We start from the raw sequence: 27,381 nt of genomic DNA, 5'->3' as shown, positions 1-27,381 counted from the left end.
AGCATAAATTTGGACCAATAGCGATGCTACTTTTCCAAACCCTGATTAGCATAAATTTGGACCAATAGCGTTGACCCAAACCCCATGGAGCCACAGCACATTCAAGCGGCAAACTGCTGTGGAATTTGTGAGGTGAATTTGATTTTTTTTTTTTTTTTTTTCGCGCATGTGGGGAGCAGGGATTGGACCCAGGGACATTAACTACAGAGACCTTTGGATTCGGAAGACATGAACCACGCAAGAGAAAACTGGGTGAGCTTCTGAGGTCTGCTATTAAGAGCTGCTTGGCTGCCCAGGTTCGCCGCTTCCAGGGAACCCACCTGCCAATGGAAGGAAGAAACTCTCTTTTCACCACAGGGACCTTTTAGAGAGGTATGTGTACTTAGTCACACATATCAATGAAAATGAGATTGTTGATATGGAAGGTTGAATAATGAAGTTTTCCAAGCGATGCCAGAATCTACTTTTCATGGAATACCACATAATCTCGTGGTAGAGTTTAGTGTAGGTTGCATGCTTCAGACTAGATCATAGGTTCATTGGTTTGGTGTTCTCTTTCTTCTTAAAAAAAGCAATGTTTGAAAGGGCCTCATCGTTAACATAATGTAAGAAAGCTAACAAATTCAGATTTTGTTCTCAGAGCAGAAGGAAATGAGCTAAAGGTTGATCAGTAAGGAGCACAGATGGCTGTAATACTTACTCAGGTGGTTTGAGAGTTGGGTTTGGTGTGACAATAGAGAGTTGAGTAGAAGGAAATTGCAGTTACCCAAGGAAGAATCTGGGCACAAATACACAAAAAGAAAAATATTGAGATACTTTCTAGCGGTCTTACAGCCGTAAACTGCTTGTAGATTGGTTGTGCACATGGATTAAAAGATAAATTAGGAATTCTTTAATTAATGAATTTAGTAAGTTTTAGCAGCAAGATTGAACATATTAATATAGAAATGTAGTAGAGAGTGCATTAGTTGATAAAGAATAGTATAACAATGTCCTGTGTTTAGGTGCAGAAACGAAAACGTGTCCTCTAGAAATTTGAGTCACAAAATTTTTAGTGGAGAGATGCTGATTAAAGTTTAAAGAGTAAAGGAATAGAATTGAACATGTGTGAAGTAGCTATTTCTGTAATTATTTGAGGGAAAAATAGGCAACAGGTGTTAGAGGGAGACAAGTGGCAAAATAAGAAAAATACATGGCTTGGAGGATGATGTTATTTTGCTGAAATTACGATTGGAAAGGACAGGATATCACAGTGTTAGTAGGAAGAATTAAATAAGTAAATATTGAACTCCCAGAAACAATACCAAACAGAAGAAGAGATGAAACTTCGTCATAGGAAACTTTAAATTTAATTCTCATATTTTTAATTCCACGTGAACTAAGGAGTATTATTCTCTAAGGACAATTATTGAATTCATGGAAAGTCTTGGTTTTGAAGGTAATTGAGAGGATTCGAAGAGCTGATTCTGCATAAATAGAGAAAAATTTGAGTAGAAATGCTGGACTTTTAATCAAGCCATATTCTTTATTCAATATTATTTCCTTTAATATATGTCCTGAATGTTTAAAATGGTTCACTTCTCCATTTAATTTTCTGGGAAATTATATATCAGATATTAACAAATTTTAAATTTTTTAGCCATGTAGAAATAGAATTTCATTTTACATCGAACATTTAACTTTTATCTGCCATATTTTTGAGTTTTCAATTCTAAGTGAAATTTATTAGTTATTTAATCATAACATGATATTTATATATATATATATATATATATATATATATATATATATATATAAAACAGTGCTTCACTGTTGCTTGTCCAACTACTTAGAGCTTATTTTTCTCTTTATCTTTTCATTTCAGGGTCTTGTTTCCCCTTGTATGTAATTTCATTTTTTTCAAACATTCTTCATTGGCCATTTTTGGGTACTTCTAAGACTGATAAATAATATTTCATTTCTGTTCCATTCATATTTATTAACTTTTACTGCATCATAAGTCTTTTCAATTTTATTCCTTATTATACATTTTATATCACAGAACATATTTCTAAGAATATTATTTATAAAATCAGATGTGCTGTGAATTTTTTTTTTTTTGCTTTGTATATGATAGCAGTTTAGTGATATTTAAAATTCAAAAGAAAATACGTTTAACTGGAAGTTTTGTACCTTATTAAAATATCACATCAAATATATGTGTGCATAATAATATATACTGTTTACCAATATGAGTGAATTTATGCTGCTGCCACTGTTTATTGTTTTTAATTTACTGTTTAATAGTATAAACACTACCTTTGTTTTATTGACCTGCACACAATAGACTTTTATTTATGTAACAATCTATCTCTCCTTAATGGCTTTCTGTACTGGCTGCAAGTATAGGGAGCCTTTCCTGGTCTTAATAAGATCCAATTAATATTAATATGTTTTTAAAAATATGAATGAATTTACACATATGAATGAGTTTGTACCATATTGATACGAAGAATTTCTCCCAGGCATATCCTCATTAAAATTAAAAGTAAAGGATGATGTTGAGGAGAAAATAATTAACTTGGACCCCATAGGTGGCATACAGCAATATGAAGCTCTCTCTCACAAAAGAGAGAGCTGTTTTATACATAATTGGAAATGAGGCGGCTTCTTGTTGCATGTCCTCATAAACAGCAGGTCTGCCTTCCTGATCACGGCCTTCCGGTCAGACATTCTGACTCTTCGCGGAGGCCAGTGCTGCCGGCCTGGGAGCCTGGTGGGCTAAGGCAGGGCTCCGGCAGGGGCGGCTCAGCTGCCACTGACTTCTTGGTGATTTTCAAGAGTACATGGTTATTGACTGCAGTCATGGATCTTGTTGATCTCATGAATTCATTCCCCCTAGCTATTCTGGATTTTCTAGCCATTGACCAATTTTTACCAAATCCCATCCCCCCACTCCTGTGCCCTAATACACGGTGAACAAGATTCTCTCTGCTTCTGTGGCTTCTAATTATTTATGTTTGTTAAACATATGAGTTGAGATCACACAGTATATATTTTTCTATGCCTGGCTTATATAGTAAAATGTCCTTGAGATTTATCTATGTTGTTAAAAAGGGAAGTTTTTTTTTAGGCCTTACTAGTATTCCACTGTGTATATATACTATCATTTATTTATCTATTCATCTTTTGATGGACATTTAGATTGTGAATAGTGCTGCAATAAACATGAAAGCATAGATATATCTTTGGCATAGACATTTTATATTCATTGACCTACATATTCAGGAGTGAGATAAGTAGATCAATTGATAGTTCTGTTTCCCATATTTTCAGGAACTAGTATACATTTTTCCCTAATGATCTGTACCAATTTATATTACTACCAACAATGTACAAGGGCTTGTTTTTCTCTGTATCCTCAATAACATTTAATTTTTGTCATTTTGTAGTAGGTAAACTACTATCTGTGATATTTCATTGTGATTTTAATTTGCATTTACTTGATGATCAGGGATGTTGAACATTTTTTTCATAATACTTAATGGCCATTTGTCTTCTTTTGAAAAATATTCAGGTCCACTGTTATTGTTTAATTGCCTTATTTTTTTCCTTACTGATGAGTTGTTCAATTGAGATATTAACAACATGTTCCATTTAAGTCTTGCAAGCACTTTCTAACTTTTGGTGGGTTGAATTTTCCTTTTCTTGGTCTTTACCTTGGTTTTACTGAAGTTCCTTAGGTGGATATAATTTCATTTGCCTAGTTTTGCTTTGGTAGTTATGCTTTAGATTTATATATTTTAAAAAATTAACTCCTAAATATGTCAGGGAGGCCTGGGGGTGTGGCTAAGTGGTAGAAAGCTGGACATGTGAGCCCCTGGGTTCTATCCTCAGCACCACATTAAAAATAAGTAAAATAAAGGTTTAAAAATATTTTTAAATGCTGGAGAGGGTTTTTCCCCTTTTTTCTTCAAGTGTATTCACAGCTTTAATAATTACATTTAAGTTTTTAATTTGTCCTGTACTGACTTTTATTTATATATGATTTGGAAACAGTGTAACTTAATTTTTCTGTATTTAGTGAGCTAGATTTCCAGGTATTACCATTTATTAAAGAGACAGTCTTTTCCTAATTGTGTATTCTCAGCACTTGGGAAAACTTATTGACTGCAAGTGCATGGATTATTTTTCTGGACTCTCATTCCATTTGCCTTTTTATCTATTTTATGCTGTTACCATCCTGTGTTGATTACTACAGTTTTATCTCTAAGGCTTTATTCAAGTAGTACCATGTGTCCAGATTTGGTTTTGCTCAAGATTGTTTTAGATATTTGAAGACCTTTGTGGTTCCTTGTGATTTGTAGGATTTTTTTCTTTTTTTTGTCCCTGGAATTTTTATGGACATTTTTAAAGTATTTTTTGTATCTATCATAAGTGGCATTGTATTTTATTTTTCAAGTAGTTCCTTGTTAGTGTATAGAAACACAACTTTAAATGTTGATTTCATATCCTGTAGCATAAAAGATATTAGTTCTTTGTGTGTGTGTGCGTGTGTGTGTGTGTGTGTGTGTGTGTGTGTGGTCTTTAGAGTATTTTAGATATAACATCATCATGTCATCTGCCATTAAGGACAGCTTAACTTGTTTTCTATTTTCAACCTGATGTATCCCCACACCCAGGCCCTTTTAAATTTTTTTATTTGTTTTGTGCCTAATTGCTTATTAGGCCTTCCTGGAATATCTTGATAAATTTGGTAAGATTGGGCAACCTCTCTTGTTAACTAATAATAGAGGAAAATATTTAACTTTTCCCTATTTCAGCATTTTGTTAGCTTGATTTTTGTCATACACTTTCATTATTTAGTTTCATTCTGTATATATCTAGTTTGTTGAAAGTCTTTTTTTTTAAATCGAGTAAGTATGTTTAATATTGTTGAATTCCTCTTGTGTATTTGTGGATGTGATCACAATGGTTTGTGTACTTCCATTTTTCTTATGTCATTCATCAGAGTTATTGGTCTTTGATATTTTTAATCTCATATGGTTTTGGTATTAGGGTAATGATGGTCTGGTAATATCATTTGAGAAATATTTCCTCCCCTTAAATGTTTTTTAACATTTTGAGAAGGAAATGGTATTCCTTGAACATTTGTTAGAGGACAGTAAGAAAGCCATCAAATCCTGGGCATTTGTTTGATGAGATTCTTTCTACTACTGATCCAATCTCCTTACTTCTTGTTGGTATGTTCTGGTTTTTCCTTTCTTAATGATTTGATGTGGGAAGATTGTTTGTATTGTGGAATTTACACATTCATTCTAGGTTACCTTCATAGTACTTTCTATTATACCTTGTATTTCTATGATATCAATTTTAGTGTCTACTCTTTTTATTGTATTTCAGTCATCTTTTTTTTCATTATATTGTCTGACTTAGGTTTGCTTTTTTTTAATTTATCTTCTTTAAAAAAAATGACTCTTGAGTTTTTAAAATTTGTTTCCATTGGTTTACCAGTCATTATTTCACTAATTTCTGCTTTGGTTCTTTTCTTTCTTCTATATTCTTTGACTTCAATTTCTTTTTTTTTAGTACCATCAGGTATATTACCAGGCCCTCTATCTTTATTGATGTAATCAAAAATGGCTATAAACTTGCCTGTTATATGAATTTTCTTTTTCTGCAACCTACTAGTTTTGGTATGGTATTTCTAAATATGTTCAACTCATGCTTTATTTTTTAAAATTTTCCTTTGATCCATTGGTTGTTTAGGAGAATGTGGTTTGTTTTCCATGTATTAGTGAATTTTCCTGCTATTTCTTTTTAATTTCATGTCACTGTGCTCAGATATGATAGCTAATATGATTTCAATATTCTTAAGTGTCTTAAAACTTGTTTTGTAAACTACAATATGATCTCTCCTGGAGAATGACCTTGTGTGTCTTCAAGAAGAATGTACATTTTCTTACTTTTGTTTAAATAGTTTTTGTCTACTAGATTCACTTGTGTAAAATATAATTTATATATATATATATACTTAAATATATATATATATATATATATACACACACACATATATATATGAAATTAATTGGCTAATGGCTCTAGGAAGAGTTGCCACCAGTTGGTTGGTTCAATGTTTAGTCTTATAAAAATGGAAGTGATGGCCTCCAAGCATTTTACATACTGGACTAGAATCTGGAAGGATCATATGGATAAGTATGTTTGCTTATTTTTATTTATTGTTGTTGTTCCAGGGATTGAACCCAGTGGAGCTTAACCCCTGAGGCATAATCCCCAGGTCTTTTTTATCTTGTTGAGTGACAGGGCCTTGGTAAATTGCTTAGGTCCTTGGTAATTGCTGAGGCTGGCTTCAAACTTGGAATCCTCCTGCCTTCTCCTCCCAAGTGCATGTGCCACCATGCCCAACTTGCTTATTCTTTATTTTTATAAAAGGTTTTTCTATTGTTTTGTTATTATCTGAATTATTACTTTTTGAGTTTATGACAAAAAATATTTTAAGTGAATAACTATCCATTGTTCACTTTTTCCTTTTAATATTATTCTACTGTAGTTTTTTTGACTCTTTTGAACTCTACAGCCACATTAATCAAGTTGGTCATTTTAAAACTTTCTAGTACATTTCTCAATTGTTTTTGTGTAAATGTTAAATTGGTACATGCTTACAGTTGCATCTTTCTAAATGAAGGATCACAAATAATTCCTAAAACTGGCTATCTAACAACTTCATATGTACAACATGATCTAAACCAGGAGTTTGCAAACTACAACCCTTGAGCCAAATCTTACACATCGTTTATGTTAATAAAACTTTATTATATTATAGTTACTTGTATTTGCTGCTTCACACAAATTAGGTATTTGGGACAGTATTACTTGTCTCAAAAAAGCCTATTTTACCATTCATACCTTTAAAGATAAAGTTTTTCTTATAAAAATAATGATCCCTGAGCTTAGAAACTTTGCAAAAAAATTTACTTCACTAAAAAGTATATCACTTCAAACTTATCTTTCACTTCACATTTTTACATTGATATTTTTCATTCTTCTCTAGAATATAATACTGCTCTCATTTAAAACCTGTGCTAGAGAAAACAAGCAACAGGAACTGTAAAATTATTACCACTTCAAAAATAAATGTTGCATAGCATGCAGAAGTTTATACATGTTCTTGAAATTTTCAAATGCAAATTTTTTGTTTTTGCCTAAAATTCATATACTTATTATTCTCTCACTCACAGCTGCTCAGTTTGCTATAAATGACTAATCTAAATGTATAAAGGCACCATAGATGCTGAAATTCTATTATCTGTGATGCCTACTTTGCTAGCTTTAGGCACCATTAGTTTTATAAAACTTAATTTGAGATATAATGTAACAGTATTTGAAACATTTGGTAAGATGTTTATTTCATTTGGGGGTAATTATTCATTATTAGTTTATTTTAAATGCATGAAATATTGTGGTTCATTTTGACATAATTATACAAGTATGGAGTAAAAATTTACTCCATTTCAACTCCTTTCCCTTTATTACTTTTCCTTTCCCTTTATTACTCCCTCCCCCTGTTCCTTTTCCTTTAATGATAGTTCTATTTTTTATAGGTTCTTTTCTTAATGAGTGCCTTGTGGATATAAATTCACTGTGGTATATTCATCCATGTATGTAGCACAGTTTGATCAGATTCATTCTACTGTTCTTCACTTTTCCCATGCCTCCTTTTTGGCCCTCATGCTTTTTCCTCTACCTCACTGATCTCTCTTGTGTTATTATGAACTTTCCCTCCCCCGAATCTGTCTGCTTATTTTCACCTAGCTTCTGCATATCAGAGAAAATATTCAAACCTTGAATGTCTGGATCTGTCTTATCTCTTACCATGATGTTCTTCAATTCCAACCATTTACCAGAAAATTCCATTATTTTATTGTTAACGGCTGACTAAAACTCCATTGTGTGTATATATACCACATTTTCTTCATGCATATCTCTGTTGAAGGGCACCTAGGTTAGTTCCACATCTTGACTATTGTAAATTGCACTGTTATAAGCATCGATTTGCCATATCCCTACAGTATATAGATTTTTGATCTTTGGCTATAAACCAAGATGTGGGATAGCTGCATCATGGTGGATTCATTCCTCATTTATTGAGGAATCTGAATATTTCTTTGCAAAGTGGTTGTACTAATTTGAAGTCTTATCAACAAAGAATAAGTGTACCTTTTCCTCCACTTCCTTGTCAACATTTATTAGCATTATATTCTTGATAATTGCCATTCTGACTAGAAGGAGATAAAATTTGAGTGTATTTTGATTTCCCCAATAGCTAGGGATGTTGAACACTTTTTTTTCATGTATTTATTGATCACGTATTTCCTTTTTAGATTAGCATCTATTTTTAGTTCTTATTTCTTTTGCCTATTAATTGAATTGTTAAGGTTTTGATGTTAAATTTTTTGAGCTCTTTATATATTTTGGGCATTTATTTCGTATATGAGAAACAGGTGGCAATGATCTCCCATTCTGTGGGCTCTCTTCAAGCTCTTTTCTTATTTTGCATGAAGAACCTCTAATTTGAAGTCATCCTTATTACTGATTCCTTGTTTTATTTCTAATGCTTTAGTAGTCATTCTACAAAAGTCAATGTATCTACCAGTATTTTAGAGTGCCAAGCCTACATTTTCTTTCAGCTGCTAAAGATTTCATATTCTAATTCCTGGGTGTTTGATCCACTTTGGATTTACTTTTCTTCAGGCTAAGAGCCTTAGGGTTCAAGTTTCATTCTTCTACATATGGATATTCACTTTTTCCAGCACCATTTGTTTAAAAGGCTTTTCCTTTGTGCTGGATGTGTTTTGGCAGCTTTGTAGAGTATTAGATGAGAGTAGTTCTGTTTTCTATTCCATTGATCTTCATGTCTGTTTTGGTGTCAATTACCCTGATGTTCTTGTTAGTGCTGTAGTATTAAGTTGAGGTTCCATGTTGTGATGTCTTCAGGTTTGCTCTTCTGGGTCTCTTATTCTTCCAAATGAATTTTAGAACTGTCTTTCCTGGTCTGTGAAGAATGTCATTGGTATTTTGACAGATATTGCATTAAAACTGTAATGCCTTTGGTAATGTGGCAATTTTGATAATATTCTGGCTATCGACAAGCATTGGAGGTCTTTCCATCTTCTAAGGTCTTCTTCAATTACTTTCTTTAGCATTCTATTTTTTTTCACTGTAGAGATCTTTAATGTCCTTGGTCAGATTTATTTCTAAGATTTTTACTTGATGTTATTGTGAATAGGATGACTTTTTTTCCAAGTTAATGGTCTTTTTATTGGAGAAAAATGACTAGCATTTACAACTTGAAATGGATGTAAATTGTAATTTCTTCAACAGCGATGTCAATGGTTGTGCTGAAGTCCACAGCCACAGCCTGCTCTGCCAGCTACAAGTCATGTTTCAGAAGGTTTTAAAAAGAGTCCAAAGATGCTCCCTTGATAAAAAATTTTATATTAACAATTTGTGTAAGTGACAACCTGACATCCATTTCACTCTAACACAATGCAGAAAATGCTAAACTAACATTTACAGGTGTACCACCAGTGTGTCACTGTCACTACTTGGTCAGAAGACGTGAAGTACAAAAGGAGGATGACTTTTCTAATGTGTTTCAGAAGATTCATCATTGGAGTACAGGAAAGTCTTTTATATATGTTGTAATTGTATCTAGCTATTTGGCTACATTTGATTATCAGCTCTTCTGGTGTGGCTTTTGGAGTCTCTAGGGAATAATGTCATCAACAAGCAGAGATAATTTGACTTTTCCTTTTCCTTTGTGCATTCATTTACTTTCCTTCTCTTGTCTGATAGCTCTGACTAGAATTTGAAGGATTATGCAGAGTAGGAGTGATGAGACTGGATATACTGGTCTTGTTCCAGATTTTAGAGAAACTGCTTTCAGGTTTTCTCCATTTAGTGTAATATTGACTTTGGGGTTTTCATGTACTACATTGATAATATTGAGGGATATTCCTTTTACCCCTAGTTTCTCTAGTGTTTTAAACCTGAGTGGGTGCTGGCCTTTGTTCAATGCATTTTCTGTATCTTTTGACATAATTCCATGACTGTGATCATTAACTCTATGTAGGTGTGAATTGAATTGACTGATTTATATATGTTGAACCATCTTTGCTGGGATTATGCCCTTTTGATCATGTTATCTTTTTGATGTGTTCTTAAAGGTGGTTTGCTGATATTTTATTTTTTAATATATGTTCATTAGGGATATTGGTCTAGAATTTTATTTCCTTAATGCATCTTTGTCTGGTTTTAGAATCAGGATGATAATGACACTGGCTTCGTAGAATGGGCTTTGGAGTGTTCCATCTTTTTCTATTTTATGGAATAATTTGAAGAGAATTGGCAAGAGTTATTCTTTAAAGATCCAGTGGAACTTGATTGAGCATCCATCTGGTCCAGAGATTTTTTTGGGGGGGAAGGCTTTAAATAGCTGCTTCAATTTTATTTTTGCATATTTGTTTAAGTTTTCTGTATCCTCAAGGTTCAATTTGGGTAGATCACTGGCCTTTCATAATCTGTCAAGATTTTCAAGATTTTCTAGTTTGAGTATAAATGTTCAAACTATTTTCTAATGATTCTATGGCTTTTTGAAATATTTTCCTTGCCTTCATACCATATTATCTGTACACATAAGAAAGTGCAATTCCACTTAATAACAGAATTATATAATTTATGTACTTTCTACCTCATCGTGTTGCTCTGAATATTAGTATAGTCAATGGCATAGTAAACATCTGCTGTTTAATGTGTGATGTGTATCACAGTGTTTTGTTGATACTGCTGTTAAATGCTGACCCAACCATTCCTATATAGGTGACAGTTAGTGTTATAGATATCAAAGTAGTCACTGGACATTTACCTAAAAGCTGTGCATCTATTAACATTAGTGTTATTCCTGGCTCCCCTCTTCCTCCAAGAGAAGTTGTAAAGTATTTGGGACAATCCAAATTCACAGAGTAGAGATCCTGCAGCTCAGCAATATTCACACCTCAAATCAAGTAACAGCAACTCCAAACCTACACACAATCTAGACCCACCTAAGCTTCAAAATTACATAATGACATAGAATTAGGGAGAAAAGTCCCCAAACCAACAATGAGACCCCAAGGAGGAAAAACCAGAGTGGTCCCCTCAGGTCACACCCTTGGACATATACTCATATACCAAATAAGAGAGAAGTCCCAAAATAAAATTATAACCACATATAAAAGACATGCATACAAAAGACACAGGGGAATACATCTCAAATAATGTGCAAGTGTTCTGAAAACATGAGGAATCAGGCAAACAAATCTGCCCTCAATTCTCAATACTCACAGATATGTAAATTTGCTATAAAGAAGGAGAAATATAAATTAACAAGAAGTAATAAATAAAAGAAGAAGAAATAGAAAAAATTAACTATTAGTCGGGGAAGAGATTTCAGTGTTCAATAAGAGGGGGAAAAACTCGATAAAAGCAAACCAGCAAATGTAAGATCAAAACAACTCAAACCCATGATTTATCCCCCACCTATGTTAATACAAGGCCTAAGTATAAACAGGCACAGAGAATACAGTCAAACTGAATGTATAATTATATGAATGTCTATATATATTTCAAATCTGATCACAGTGAGAAAATACACATACCCACAATACATCATACACAAATGTTCCAAAATGGATAAAAGTGCAAAATAATACAATAAAAGAAAATGATATTTGAAAATTTGAAAAAGTTCAAAGTTAAAAATGATGAATAAGCAATAAAAGTGTATTTAAACTTGGTAAATACAGATAAAAATAGACAATAAAAACTGAGAGAAAATCTTAATGGGAAGTAAAGGGCTTGTTGGCATGGATGATATTTTTATTCTTCATATTTATTATTGTCTTTGTAAGCATGGGTCAAGAGCTATGGGTTGTAAGTCCAACACCTCTGTGTTCCTCACTTAGTAACTGATTCTTATTGCTAGGGCCAAAGATGGTTGTAGTAGATCTTAACTTCCAGTCTCATAGTATAGGGTGGGCTAGACTGGGAAATGCTGACAAATTGTGTATTACAGAAGTGGGGGTGGTGCAGAGTTCTAAGTTGGAAATTCCAATAGTTGAGCTTTAGTTTTGGCTGAACCTTGAAGCCCTGTCAGTGGGCATTTTGGATTAGTTCCTTGTCTTTTACTGCAGGGAAGATGCTGGTCTCTGTAAGCTGTATCTCTAAGACCACTGGTAAAATCCACTTTTAAGGCATAGAGAATAAACCTCCACAGGTTTCACTTCTGTGCCATGATTATGAATTATCAGGTGTCCACAGCATTGTGTAGATGCTCCTGTGTGGTTGCCATAAGTGTCTTCCCAATAGCTCTTGCGGAGCATCATCAATAAAGGAAGTTTTCTCACCTTGGTATCCAGATCCTGTATGATTCTGGTACAATTTTCTTTGTTCCTGTTTCAGTAACTCAGGTTCAGGGAGATGCCAGGAATCATAATAGGCAACTGCTGACAACTTCCTTTAGGAATTCTTGGTTTCTTGTCTTTGCTTGCTGCTGGGTAGTGTTACAGATGATTCCTGCACTTGTGATCGGTTCCCCCACACAGGAATGATTTCCATGCTCATGAACTTTTTCCACTTCAGTTATCCCATTTCTTGTTGAACTGTCTGCCATTGAGCGATTTGGGGTGATTTTCACTAGTCTACTTAAATCCATGACTATGTCCATTAAGATTAGCCTTCCTCTCTAGTTCACAGGTTCCCCCATGACATTTTTAAAATTAATTTATTTCTTATCAACTGACCTCACTCTTCTTTGCTTGCAATCCTCCTTCCCCTCAGTGTCTTATGTATGTCCTGCTGGCAACAAAACTGTCACATCTCTACTCTATTAGATCTTAAATTATGTTTAAGGTTTTCTGACTTTCTGTGTCTTTATGGTTTCTTTCATAGTTCACTATTAGCATTTCTGTGAGTTTCCTTAGTTACCCACCTCATGAGGAGTAGTCCTCTCTCTTTGTAACTCTGGTGCTGAGGAAGTGCAGGAAAGCACATCCTTCCTCCATTCCACTATCTTTAGACCCCCTCAAGTGGCTACTTTTGATTTTGTACCAGGGATTGAACCCAGGGGTATTCAAAATCAAGCTACATCCTGAGCAATTTTTTATATTTTATAAAAAAATTATAAAATAATTTATAAGTTACTTAGGGCCTCATCAGGCTGGCTTTGAACTCACAGTGTTCCTGCCTCAGGCTACAAAACTGCTGGGATAACAGGCATGCAACACTGTGCCTGGCATACTTTTAAATATACAATTTCTTCAAAAATCAGTTCCTAGAAAATATATAGCAGTAGGGGAGAAGGAGAACCCAGAAGTTTCTTTTCCTGTGCTGAACATTGGAGAAGGGTTTCAAAAGAAGAGAGTGACCCACCACACTGCTAAGAGAGGACAAGTTAAGATTATTGGAATTTCTAGATGGAGTATTGTCCATGACCTCTGAGAAAAGTTGTTCATGGTAACCTTGTGTGAAAGAACTAAAATTTAGTGAGACTGAGTGAATGAAAGCCTAAGAGGTATTATTGCTTGCAGTGACACTGTATGAGACCTTCTGCTGTAAAGCCAAGCAGTGATGGACACTAATGGGTCGAAATTGTCTGGGATCAAGTGAATGGAACTCATTTAGCAAATGGACTATCTTAAATTAGAATTCAAGGAAAGATTCTACACTTGGCCTTTGGAAGGTGAAATTTTTTGGGTCATTCCTCAGGAAGCAGTTCTTTGGAGCAAAGTCACCAGGGTAGCCATAAAACTCATAGAATCACAGAAAAACTATGGAGTTATATAGGACCAATCTGGCAAGCACTGGGCAGTGGTAGCAAGTCTTGGATAAAAATGGGTGATACAAAGCCTGACTTGTGACCATAATTTCTTTTCTCTATCTACTGGTTGTCAAATTAGATTATATTTAAGACCTAATAATTCTGTTAATGCTTTTAATAAACTCATAATATTTTACTAGATACTAAGAAACCTACTTACTAATATATAAGATTTTGAAACTGAATTTTTTATTTTCCAAAATGTTTCTTTTAACACTGTATTTAAGTTTTTTTTTAAATTTTTTTATTTTATTGTAAACAAATGGGATACATGTTGTTTCTCTGTACATGGCATAAAGACATAGCATTTGTGTAATAATAAATTTACATAGAGTAATGTTCTTTGATTCATTCTGTCATTTTTTCCCTTCCCCCCACACCTCCTATCCCTCTGTTCCCTCTATACAGTGTTTCCTTCCTCCATACATGCCCCCCTCCCTAACCCTAACTCTAACCCTAACACTAACCTTTCCCTCCCCCCATTATGTGTCATCATCCACTTATTAGAGATATCATTTGTCCTTTGGCTTTTTGAGATTGGCTTATCTCACTTAGCATGATATTCTCCAATTTCATCCATTTGCCTGCAAATGCCATAATTTTATCATTCTTTATGGCTGAGTAATATTCCATTGTATATATATATATATATATACCACAGCTTCTTTATCCACTCATCAATTAAAGGGCATCTAGGTTGGTTCCACAGTCTGGCTATCGTGAATTGAGCAGCTATGAACATTGATGTGGCTGTATCTCTGTAGTATGCTGATTTTAAGTCCTTTGGGTATAGGCCATGGAGTGGGATAGCTGGGTCAAATGGTGGTTCCATTCCAAGTTTCCTAAGGAATCTCCACACTGCTTTCCAGAGTGGCTGCACTAATTTGCAGCCCCACCAGCAATGTATGAGTGTACCTTTCTCCCCACATCCTCGCCAACACCTGTTGTTGCTCGTATTCTTGATAATTGCCATTCTAATTGAGGTGAGATGGAATCTTAGGGTGGTTTTGATTTGCATTTCTCTTATTACTAGAGATGTTGAACATTTTTCCATGTGTTTGTTGATTGCTTGTAGATCTTCTTCTGTGAAGTGTCTGTTCATTTCCTTAGCCCATTTGTCGACTGAATTATTGAATTCATGGAGTAGAGTTTTTTGAGTTCTTTATAGATTCTGGAGATTAGTGCTCTATCTGAAGTATGATTGGCAAAGATTTTCTCCCACTCTGTAGGCTCTTTCTTCGCATTGCTGGGAGTTTCCTTTGCTGAGAGAAAGCTTTTTAGTTTGAATCTATCCCAGTTATTGATTCTTGCTTTTATTTCTTGTGCTATGGGAGTCCTGTTAAGAAAGTCTGGTCCTAAGCCGACATGTTGAAGATCTGGACCTACTTTTTCTTCTATAATCTGCAGGATCTCTGGTCTGATTCTGAGGTCTTTAATCCATTTTGTGCATGGTGAGAGATATGGGTTTAGTTTCATTCTGTTGCATATGGATTTCCAATTCTCCCAGCACCATTTGTTGAAGAGGCTATCTTTTCTCCATTGCATATTTTTGGCCCCTTGTCTAGTATGAGAAAATTGTACTTATTTGGGTTTGTGTCCATGTCCTTTATTGTGTACCATTGATCTACCTTTCTGTTTTGGTACCAATACCATGCCGTTTTTGTTACTATTGCTTTGTAGTAGAGTTGAAGATCTGGTATTGCAATACCCCCTGTTTCACTCTTCCTGCTAAGGATTGCTTTAGCTATTCTGGGTTTCTTATTCTTCCAGATGAATTTCATAATTGCTTGCTCTATTTCTGTAAGGTACGTCATTGGGATTTTAATTGGAATTGCATTGAATTTGTATAGCACTTTAGGTAGTATGGCCATTTTGATAATATTAATTCTTCCTATCCAAGAACATGGAAGATCTTTCCATCTTCAAAGGTGTTCTTTAATTTCTTTCTTTAGTGTTGTATAGTTCTCATTGTAGAGGTCTTTCACCTCTTTTGTAAGATTGATTCCCAAGTATTTTATTTTTTTTTGAGGCTATTGTGAATGCCACAAAGCTAATGTTAGGAAATACAAGAAGATAGAGACACTACCATGTATTCCATCAGATCTTAATGGATTGAAGTTAGAAATAAATGAAAGAGTAAAACACAGAAACTATTCCAACATCTGGAGATTAAACAATATGCTATTATATGATGAATGGATAACAGAAGATATTAGGAAGGAAATTAAAAAATTCTTAGAGGTAAATGAGAACAAAGAAACATCATATCAAAATCTCTGGAACACTATGAAAGCAGTACTTAGAGGGAAATTTATTTCATGGAGCGCATTTTATAAAAGAAGTAAAACTCAACAAATAAATGACCTAACACTACAGCTCAAAGCCCTAGAAAAAGAAGAACAGACCAGCACCAAAAGTAGTAGAAGACAGGAAATAGTTAAACTCAGAGCTGAAATCAATGAAATTGAAACAAGAAACAATACAAAAAATTGACAAAATAAATAGTTGGTTCTTCGAAAAAATAAACAAAATTGATAAACCTTTAGCCATGCTAACAAAGAGAAGATGAGAGAAAACCCAAATCTCTAAAATTCGGAATGAACAAGGAAATATCACAACAGACACGATTGAAATACAAAACATAATTAGAAGCTATTTTGAAAATCTATACTCCAACAAAATAGAAAATTTCGAAGACATCAACAGGTTTCTAGAGACATATGAATTGCCTAAACTGAACGAGGAGGACATACACAATTTAAATAGACCAATTTCAAGTACTGAAATAGAAGAAGTCATCAAAAGCCTACCAACAAACAAAAGTCCGGGACCAGATGGGTTCTCAGCCGACTTCTACAAAACCTTTAAAGAAGAGCTCATTCCAATACTTCTCAAAGTATTCCATAAAATAGAAGAGGAGGGAACCCTCCCAAACTCATTCTATGAAGCCAATATCACACTGATACCTAAACCAGACAGAGACTCATCAAGGAAAGAAAATTTCAGACCAATATCCTTAATGAACATCGACACAAAAATTCTCAACAAAATTTTAGCAAATCGCATACAAAAACATATTGAAAAGATAGTGCACCATGATCAAGTGTGTTTCATCCCAGGGATGCAAGGTTGGTTCAACATCAGGAAATCAATAAATATCATTCACCATATCAATAGACTTAAAGTCAAGAATCACATGATTATTTCAATAGATGCAGAAAAAGCATTTGAGAAAATACAGCACCCCTTCATGTATTTAAGTTTTGATTAGCGTATGTATAAGAATGTTATTTTAAGTTGTAGTTCTCTTATTATTTTTTGATCTAAAGATCATTAACTTTTGTTACTTCTACCTTGTTTTTCACTCTTCCTGCTGATCTAATTTTGTGTTCATTTTATTGAAATAATTTCTCTAAATATTTTATGCCTTTGATTGTGTTAATAGTTAAAAACTATTAAGAATGTATTTTTCAATTTGTCCGTCTACCATCTCATTTAATATTAGACTGTGGAATATATGGTTACTTTTAAATATATGATTTTTTAAAAAATCATTTCATAGAAAATATGCATATTAAAGATGTTACTTTAAGGTTTGGTAGACTTTATAATCAAAATATTATTTATTTTCTGATTTCTCAGTCTGGCTCTATAGTTTTGTGTAGGTTTTTGGATGGACCATTGAATGGGAAGTGAATGTGTGTTTGTTTTGCCTTCAGGGCATACTAATTTCTTTGTAGTCTCTCTGGGTCTGCTCATTTTAAATATTTAGTCACCTTCTAAGGGAATGTGAACCCCATGAGGGCAGTGCAAAAAGACTAGGTGGTATGGTCCAGAATTCTTTGTTAAGCTTACAAAGAACCCAGTTTTTAGGGAAACCATTAACATTTTTATTCACAAACTATTTTGAAAGCCTTACTTTTTATGTTTTGTTCTATAAAATCCACTTGTGCTGGGGTGGGGGGCTAGGGGGAAGATAGATAATGAAATGAGACAAACATCATTGCCCCTTGTACATGTGTGATTCACAGATGGTGTGACTCTACTTCGTGTACAACCAGAGAAATGAGAAGTTTGTGTACAATGAATCAAAAAATAATTTAAAAACATAAAAAAATAAAAAAGAATTAGGCAAGTGCTCTAACACTGAGCTGCACCCTCCAGCCTCTGAACTCTATTTTAAATATGGAAGGTACTCTTTTCCAGATTCACAAGTGTTCTATTGATGTAGGAAAAAGTACTTAGTGTCCCTGATAAGAGAAGGAATAGAAGATAAATGATAAATGAAATACTGTTTTTCAACTACAAAATTTGCAAGAAGAAAGAGCAGTGGTACTTAGGCTGCAGGAAGTGTTAAGTTATTTAGGACTTTTCAAATACACAAAGTACTGTATGTTTTAATAATGTGTCTGTACTCATTGATTCCATTATATGAAATATATGTAGGAAATAATAAGAGATAGTACAGTTTCTTTTTATCAGCACTGCCTAAAATAGCCATGTATTAAGAATCAACCACATTGCTGGTGGTGTAAATAAAATGCAGTGCATTCTTAGCATGGGATATTATGTGAACTGTGAAGGTGGAAAATTATAAACATATGTTGACATGGGAAAATGTCCTTTTGTATTTTAAGTGAAATATAGTTTGATTACATATACAAAGAAATAGATTGTAGCTTTATGTTAGCCGCAAATATATAAAAAAATTGTAAAATTTGTTATTTTCAGGCATTCAATTATAAGTAAAACTTTATTTTCCTTGTTACTAAAAGTTGTTTATTTCCAGTACTGGGCAAATTCTTCTCATCTTTTTATTTTTTTTAATTTCATTTATTTTTTTTATTGTAAACAAATGGGATACATGTTGTTTCTCTGTTTATACATGGCATAAAGGCATACCATTTGTGTAATCATAAATTTACCTAGGGTAATGTTGATTGATTCATTCTGTTATTTTTTCCATTCCCCCCATCCCTCCCACCCATCCCACCCCTCTTTTCCCTCTATACATTCCTTCCATCCTCCATTCTTGCCCCCCTCCCTAACCCTAACTCTAACCCTAACACTAACTCCTCCCTCCCCCCATTATGTGTCATCATCCACTTATTAGTGATATCATTTGACCTTTGGTTTTTTGAGATTGGCTTGTCTCACTTAGCATGATATTCTCCAATTTCATCCTTTTGCCTGCAAATTCCATAATTTTATCATTCTTTATGGCTGAGTAACATTCCATTATATATATATATATATATATATAATGGATATATATATATATATATATATATATATATATATCACAGTTTCTTTATCCATTCATCAAATGAAGGCCATCTAGGTTGGTTCCACAATCTGGCTATGGTGAATTGAGCAGCTATGAACATTGATGTGGCTGTATCTCTGTGGTATGCTGATTTTAAGTCCTTTGGGTATAGGCCATGGAGTGGGATAGCTGGGTCAAATGGTGGTTCCATTCCAAGTTTCCTAAGGAATCTCCACACTGCTTTCCAGAGTGGCTGCACTAATTTGCAGCCCCACCAGCAATGTATGAGTGTACCTTTCTCCCCACACCCTTGCCAACACCTGTTGTTGCTTGTATTCTTGATAATTGCCATTCTAATTGGGGTGAGATGGAATCTTAGGGTGGTTTTGATTTGCATTTCTCTTATTACTAGAAATGTTGAACATTTTCCCATATGATTGTTGATTGCTTGTAGATCTTCTTCTGTGAAGTGTCTATTCATTTCCTTAGCCCATTTGTCGACTGGATTATTTGCCTTCTTGGTGTAGAGTTTTTTGAGTTCTTTATAGATTCTGGAGATTAGTGCTCTATCTGAAGTATGATTGGCAAAGGTTTTCTCCCACTCTGTAGGCTCTTTCTTTGCATTGCTGATAGTTTCCTTTGCTGAGAGAAAGCTTTTTAATTTGAATCTATCCCAGTTATTGATTCTTGCTTTTATTTCTTGTGCTATGGGAGTTCTGTTGAGGAAGTGTGGTCCTAAGCCGACATGTTGAAGATCTGGACCTACTTTTTCTTCTATAATTTGCAGGGTCTCTGGTCTGATTCCAAGGTCCTTAACTATCCCTATTTGCTGATGATATGATTATATACTTAGAGGAACCAGGAAATTCCACCAGAAAACTTTTAGAACTCATAGGTGAATTCAGTAAAGTAGCGGGATATAAGATCAATGCACATAAATCTAATGCATTTTTATACATAATTGATGAATCCTTGGAAAGAATAATTAGGAAAACTACCCCATTCACAATAGCCTCGAAAAAAATAAAATACTTGGGAATCAATCTCACAAAAGAGGTGAAAGACCTCTACAATGAGAACTACAGAACACTAAAGAAAGAAATTAAAGAAATCCTTAGAAGATGGAAAGATCTCCCATGTTCTTGGACAGGAAGAATTAATATTGTCAAAATGGCCATACTACCTAAAGTGCTATACAGATTCAATGCAATTCCAATTAAAATCCCAATGACATACCTTACAGAAATAAAGCAAGCAATTATGAAATTCATCTGGAAGAATAAGAAACCCAAAATAGCTAAAGCAATCCTTAGCAGGAAGAGTGAAACAGGGGGTATCGCAATATCAGATCTTCAGCTCTACTACAAAGCAATAGTAACAAAAACAGCATGGTATTGGTACCAAAATAGAAAGGTAGATCAATGGTACAGAATAGAGGACACGGACACAAACCCAAATAAATACAATTTTCTCATACTAGATAAAGGGGCCAAAAATATGCAATGGAGAAAGATAGCCTCTTCAACAAATGGTGCTGGGAGAATTGGAAATCCATATGCAACAGAATGAAACTAAATCCATATCTCTCACCATGCACAAAACTAAACTCATCTTTTTATATGTTTCTAGCTTAGTTTTATTGATAGCAGAACATATACTCTGTATTAAGTATTTTGACAATTCCTGTGTTCTGCTTGTTTGCACCTACCACATGGAAAGGTTTTGTAAAGCTCCAAATTCACTTCTATTTATCTGTTTTCTTCCCTGTTATATCTACAATAAATATGTGCTAAAGTCTTAGTGAGAGCTTCTTGTAAATAAAATGACTCTTGGGAAAGCAGGGACATGAATCTTATGCATATATGATTCTCACTTTCTCTTAACGTCTGTGTATGTGTGTGTGTCAGTGTGTGTGCTTGCATAGATTGCTATAATCTGTCAATTCTTAACCTCTTCAAAATTGAAAGGGCTCTGTTCATCTGTGGTTGTAGATATTACTACATATATTTTTTATATTTTGTTTTTTACATATAGTTTTATTGCATATATGCAATTGTAGGTTGATTATGTTCAGTTGCATTATTAGAAAAATAAAAGAATAATTATAATCAGTTATTACCATTAAAAAAGTATTATTTATAAAAGTTTTCCTTAAAAATACCAATACCCAATTGTACTTACCTCTTTTATCTTTCCATTTATTTACCACTCATAACCCGACTTCCTAATATGTAGTTGACCTATTCTACTATCTCTCAGAATCCACTGTCCTTAAAAACTCCATATTTCCATAACCAAAGATTTGGAAATGAAATGATAGAACTCAATATCAAGTGCAGCATTTTCTCTCATTCAAAAGCACTTCTGGAGGTAGAAAATTGTAAACTGTCATTCTGAAAAATAATACTGGTATTAAACATTGGAAATAGATTTACATGTGTGCTATAAATCTAAATACTGAACAAGTGAGCCATACTAATTCGCTTGAATTCTGTTTCCTTTGACTCAAGTTTCTTGAAAAAAAATAAATATCTTTGCTTTTAATTTGGTATTTTTGTTGTTGTTATTCAATCCTCTTTACCCATATGACTTTTTAAAAATAACTAAAATATATTTAAATGACACCAAAATGAGTAAAACTGTCACAGACCTGTTGTTTAATCACAATTCACTTAAGGTAAGGCACCAAAAATTGTGAAATGTCCTTTATCTTATATATGAAAAATATTTAAATGCTGACAGTTATATATAATGTATCATGAATTATGAGTAGCATTTCAATGTCAGTGATTTTAAAATGTTAGGGAAAGAAACATGTAAGACTCTGAAAAACAGAATACTTAAGAGACATATACCAAGTCAGTATAATTGTAGTATTTCATTAATTGAAATATTATCTAAATATTACCTTGTTAATTAATAGTAATAGTAATAATTACATTAGCTAACAAATATTGAGTTGTTGTCTGTCCTAGAAATTTTTCAGATATTTTGCATAGATTTTCATGTAAGTATAACTGTGGCGTGATGGGAGGTAACTATTAATATGAATCTACATTTTATAGGTGAGGAAATTGAGGCATACAAGGGTTAGTGAATAGTTAGTATGTATCAGAATTTAAAGCAGGATTCAAACCCAAGTTGAGCTAAATCCATAAATAAATAAATAAATAAATAAATAAATAAATAAATAAATAAAATGCTCTTTCTATGCAAATAGGCAGATGTGATCTGGAAATGTGGCTCATTGAGAAAGCCCTTACGTAGCATGATCCAGACCCTGGGTTTTATCCCCAGCATCACAAAAACAAAATGAGACAAAAATCAAAATACAATGGGTCACAAGTAGTGGCATTTGTATGTCATTCCAGTGACTTGGAAAGTTGAGGCAGAAGGACTGAAAGTTTGAGGCCAGTGTAGGCAACTTGGTGAGACACTGTCTCAAAATGGAAAATACGAAGGGCTAAATATAAGGTTCAGTGGTTGAACCGGGTGCCTTGGAGTTGGATCCCCAGCAGTACAAAAAGAAAAAAGAGAAATGTTAATGGAATAGACTGCTCAGTCATTTATTCAATATGTAATGACAGCTAGTAAATATTGCATAGTAAGTATTGTACTTTCTTCAGAAGGAAATTATTTGTTTTGGTGGGAAAAGAATTACATGCTATTTAATGTTCACAATTACATGAATAAGTCTATATTTTGAGCAGGAACACTATGGCCTCCTAAGATATCCCCTTACTTTTGTAGGACACCTCTACATTATGCCTGTGCTTACGGACAGGCAGAAGTGGTGGCTCTTCTATTAGAGACAGCTGTAACATTCACCTCTGTGATCCTGACTATGACACAACACTGATTACAGTAGGTGTAGCCAAGGATTTCTGCAGGAAATGAATTCAACTGAAATGTTTAGGATAAAAATTGATTAATGTCATTTAAATATATCTACTTAGTGAAACCTGTGGAATGTTTTCTTAAATTCCTGAAATTTACAATCTATTTCTTGGTTGAAAACCAACAGGCCACCCAACAGCAGGATGAGGAATTTTATATATTCTTTATATATTCTTCTAGAAAATCGTACTGATCTAAATGTTAGAAATTACAGGGGTGAAACTCCTCTCCACCATACTCTTTTGCAAGGACACATCAATGGCAGCAAAACTGTATTCGGCATTGAAAATCTTGAAGTCCCAAAGAATGTATACATCAACCACCTTTATTTCAAAAATATTTGAAATACATCTGATTTAACAGTAACATAGTTGAACAAATATTGTTTATAAGCTGGGTTTCCTTGATTAGAGTAGTAGTCAATGTTGAAACATCTTTATTTATCTCATGGATATATTTAGTTCATATAAATTGAGTCAATATTTAAATTTCAGGAAACTCTTGCAAAAATCTGGATTACAAGCTTCTAAACATGGGGTTTCCTCTGAGCCCCTGTTACTGTGTGATGCACAGGGTGCCCCCTTCCTACTGGCATGTGTGTCATTCAGTTTTCTGCAGGCACACTGCAGCTTTCTCTCATAATTCTGCACTTTGCCTCTATAAAGGAGTTTATGACTCCTGTTTTAATACACATTTTGACTAAAATTTTTCATGATAACTTTTATTAATTTATAAGGATATAGGCTATGGAATGTAATTTCTTTGAAATGGAATTGAATTTTGGAATTTAGAAACTGGTATTTTTCAGAGTTTTTCCTTATGTATAATATAAAAGTCATATTCCCATTAGAATTTCTGTAAATTTCTTTAGGTTACTCTTGGATAGAAGTAGACAGCATATACATATTGTAAACAACATTGTCTCTTTTACTGCAGCCTTGTCCCTTAAAAATACAAGTGATTTAGAGTCTTTTGAGATGCTAAAGTAAACCATGTGTATCAGTATAAAATATTTGTGTTACACAAAATTTCTGAATTATATTTTACCTCAAATTATAAATTACTTTGGCAATTAATATGGAACCAAGGTGAGGTTTAGTATTTCTGGAAATGTTGACTTTCTTTGGAAGATAGATTGATAAGCCCTTGCTCTACTGATGAAAGTTTAATTCATTAATGAAATAAGATATTTAAATCCTTTTACTACTGTGTTTTAGGTTTGGGAGTTATTGAGAATAAAGTTACAGCCCCTGTCCTGGAGATAGTTTTGTATAGATAGGGACAGCAATTACATAACTCCAAAACATCTTGATAAGGGCTATGACAGAGGCAAAGAATCCTGGAAAGAGTAAACATTTGAAGCAAGTTTTGGAGATGACTGGAGGTCATGTGGCCACTCTAGGAAAAGGAGGACATTGTAAAGTGAAAGAGCTGCTCCTGTGGAAGTGCAGGGTGGTAGGAAGAAGAGGCTACTCTTCATTTTCTTTATATATCATGTGTTTGTGTTCAGATGGTCTATTATCAGATTTTCAGTTCCATAGAGCAATTTTATTAATAAATTGTTTTTGTTTTCCAGAAAAGGGCACACACCACTTTTACTCTCTCTGTCAAGAAACAAACAGCAGATGGCAGAATTTGTAATTCAGATGAAAGCAAATATACCTGCTGTTGATAAGAAGGAAAGGTATAGCAGGTTGATCTTATTTTTTAAAAAAGCCTTAATGGTGTGGTAATAGTCACTCAACTCAGAAATATTAAATTAATTGAAAGAAGAATGTTAACTTATAATTATTGAGAGAGAACTATAAGCAAAAACTACTTTTAGGTTGAAATACAATTACTTGGGCTAGGCCATACAAAGATATGTATATGGTATACATATTTATTTCTTTAAAATATTGCTTTTTTTAAGATTTGTAATTGGATTTTGTTGGTCACATGATCTTATGTTAGCCAAAGGGATTTTGTGCTAGTTTGTAAAGTATAGACTTTTAGTTTATTTTTGATTCAGTACTAAATTTCTTAACATTTTATTGTGTTTTTAACCTCTGCTTCCTATTTACTTTCCCTTTGAAATTGCTATGTTAAGGAAAAACAGGCATTGAAAATCATTTTTTCATTTGGATGATTTTTTTTTTTTTTTTTTTTTTTTGCAGTGCTGGGGATCGAACTCAGGGCCTCATGCTTGTGAGGCAAGCACTCTACCAGCTGAACTATCTCCCCAGCCTGATAGTTTGTTTTATCCAGAATTTTGCCAGGAAATCACCCACCTGATAGTTATTTCAAGATTAGCAGCCCTTCTGGAGGTCCTGTCCTCAGACCTCAGCCTTTAAAAGGCCTCAAGAATTCTCCACCATTCCTTAATAAAGTAACTTATTTTTATGAAGCCTGCATACACAGTGGTACAGAAGCCCAAGGGCAGCTTCATTAATTTTGCAAGAGGCTGTGTGGTCATCTATGGAACCAAATTCCATTTCTTAAATATTAAGTGCCTATATTTCTTAGCAGGCTTTAGGCAAGAGCCCTCTTGGGTCTCCAGGGTAGCTGTATTTCCCCAGGGCTTGATAATGTCCATTGTATTACTCTTTGGGGTTAAACACCCTTTATTCCCCCTTCTCATAATCACTTTTCCCTAAGTTTGACTTCTAAATTGCAGAGGGCCCAGCAATGGAATCATCACCAGGGAACAGGATGAAGTTTTCTGAGTGGCTTAGAAGGCATCTGGTTAGCTAAGCCAGACCCGAGTGGGAGGTGGAATGGGGCTTGTGAGAGTGATGGGCCCTGGCTGCAGTGGAGTCTAGTTCTGCTGACATTTGTGTGTTCCTCTGATGTCCCAACCATTGGCTCTTAAGATTATGGAGGGGGCATGGTCAGGGCTTTAAGGATCAGCTATGATTAGGGACCCAGGAACTTGAACTTTGGTGGTTCTGATGGTACAAGAGGCTATTATGGCCACACACACGGGCATATGACATCATGCATTTACCCAGTCCTCTCTGGGCAGGGATGGAGGGGACCTCCCTCCACCCAAACTACACTGGTCAGGTAAACCAAAGTAGTGTGCTGCTATTTTCTGGGCTTTAAAGCACTCTGAAATCCAGAAAGAACATGTAGCTGAGGACTGGGCCTGAAGGGTTCCCCTCTTTCCAAGCCTTGCTCCACGTCTTCCACCAGCTGGATGAACAGACAAGATGAGGGCCCATGTGACTGAGTGGTGAAGAGAAGGAATCTGCAAGGCCTACCCAAGGGTCACTGCCCAGAGCAGGACAGAAATCTACTCAGGGGCCCTGACCACCAGGACCCGTGATGGTAATCCAGCTGCTATCCTGCACCTTCGTGGAAGACTACAAGAGGGACCCAGGTGGGCTGGGTCCCCACCTGCAGAGAACCAGGGCACAAAGCACTGTACCCTTCAACCCTTACTTATAGAATGTGTAGCTTTTAGGAAAGGATGTACACATTTTCAAGAAGCATGGGTGAAAGTATCACAAATTAACATAAAATCAATTGCTTCTAAACTATTCTTTTATGGGTATAGAGTGTCACTTTTATAAAGTAAAGAAAGTTCCAGAAATGAATGGTGATATGGCTGTGAGATATTATTATGTAATGGATGGAGACTATTTCCCATCTCTTTCACAGGAGATAAATGGTAGATAATACTAGGGTAAGAGATTGCATTAGTCCATTTTCTGTTGCTATAACAAAATGCTCAAGTTTGGGAAATTCATATGATGAAGAGGTTTTTTAAGCTCAGAGTTCTAGAGGCCTAAGGGCATGATGCCAGCATGGTGTCTGGGATGGAGCACCCCTTGGCTGTGTCACAACATGGCAGAGAAATGGAAAGGCAACCAGTTACATGCAGAAGAGGTCCCCATGGTGAGAAAGTAAGCCAGAGATTCAGGTTTGCTCTTCTCATTAGAACCCACTCCCATAGGTTCCATGAGAACTAAATTAATCTCTTCAGAGGGGGATGCCCTCTATGAGCTCATCACTACTCACTAGCCCCCACCTCTTAAAGGTTCCACAACATTTCAACATTGCCACACCAGAGACCAAGTTTCCAGTATGTGAATTTTTGTGGAACACACTTAAACCATGTATAAACCAAAGTAGGGGTTGCATTTGCATTTGGGGAAAATCTTCCCAAAGACATGGGATGGAGGGATGAAGAAAGATTTCCTGGAGTTGAGGATTGGAAGGGCTCTCTTCTGCAAAAACATTATAAATAAAGAAACTTAAAAATAAATAAAGCAAGGATTGTCCTATATAGAAGGGATCAAATCCACTCTTTGTAAAAATG

This window comes from Sciurus vulgaris, assembly GCF_902686455.1.
Source record: "Sciurus vulgaris genome assembly, chromosome: 4".
Lineage (NCBI taxonomy): Eukaryota > Metazoa > Chordata > Mammalia > Rodentia > Sciuridae > Sciurus > Sciurus vulgaris.
The sequence above is the reverse complement of the archived record's forward strand: the minus strand, read 5'-3'. Positions refer to the sequence as shown.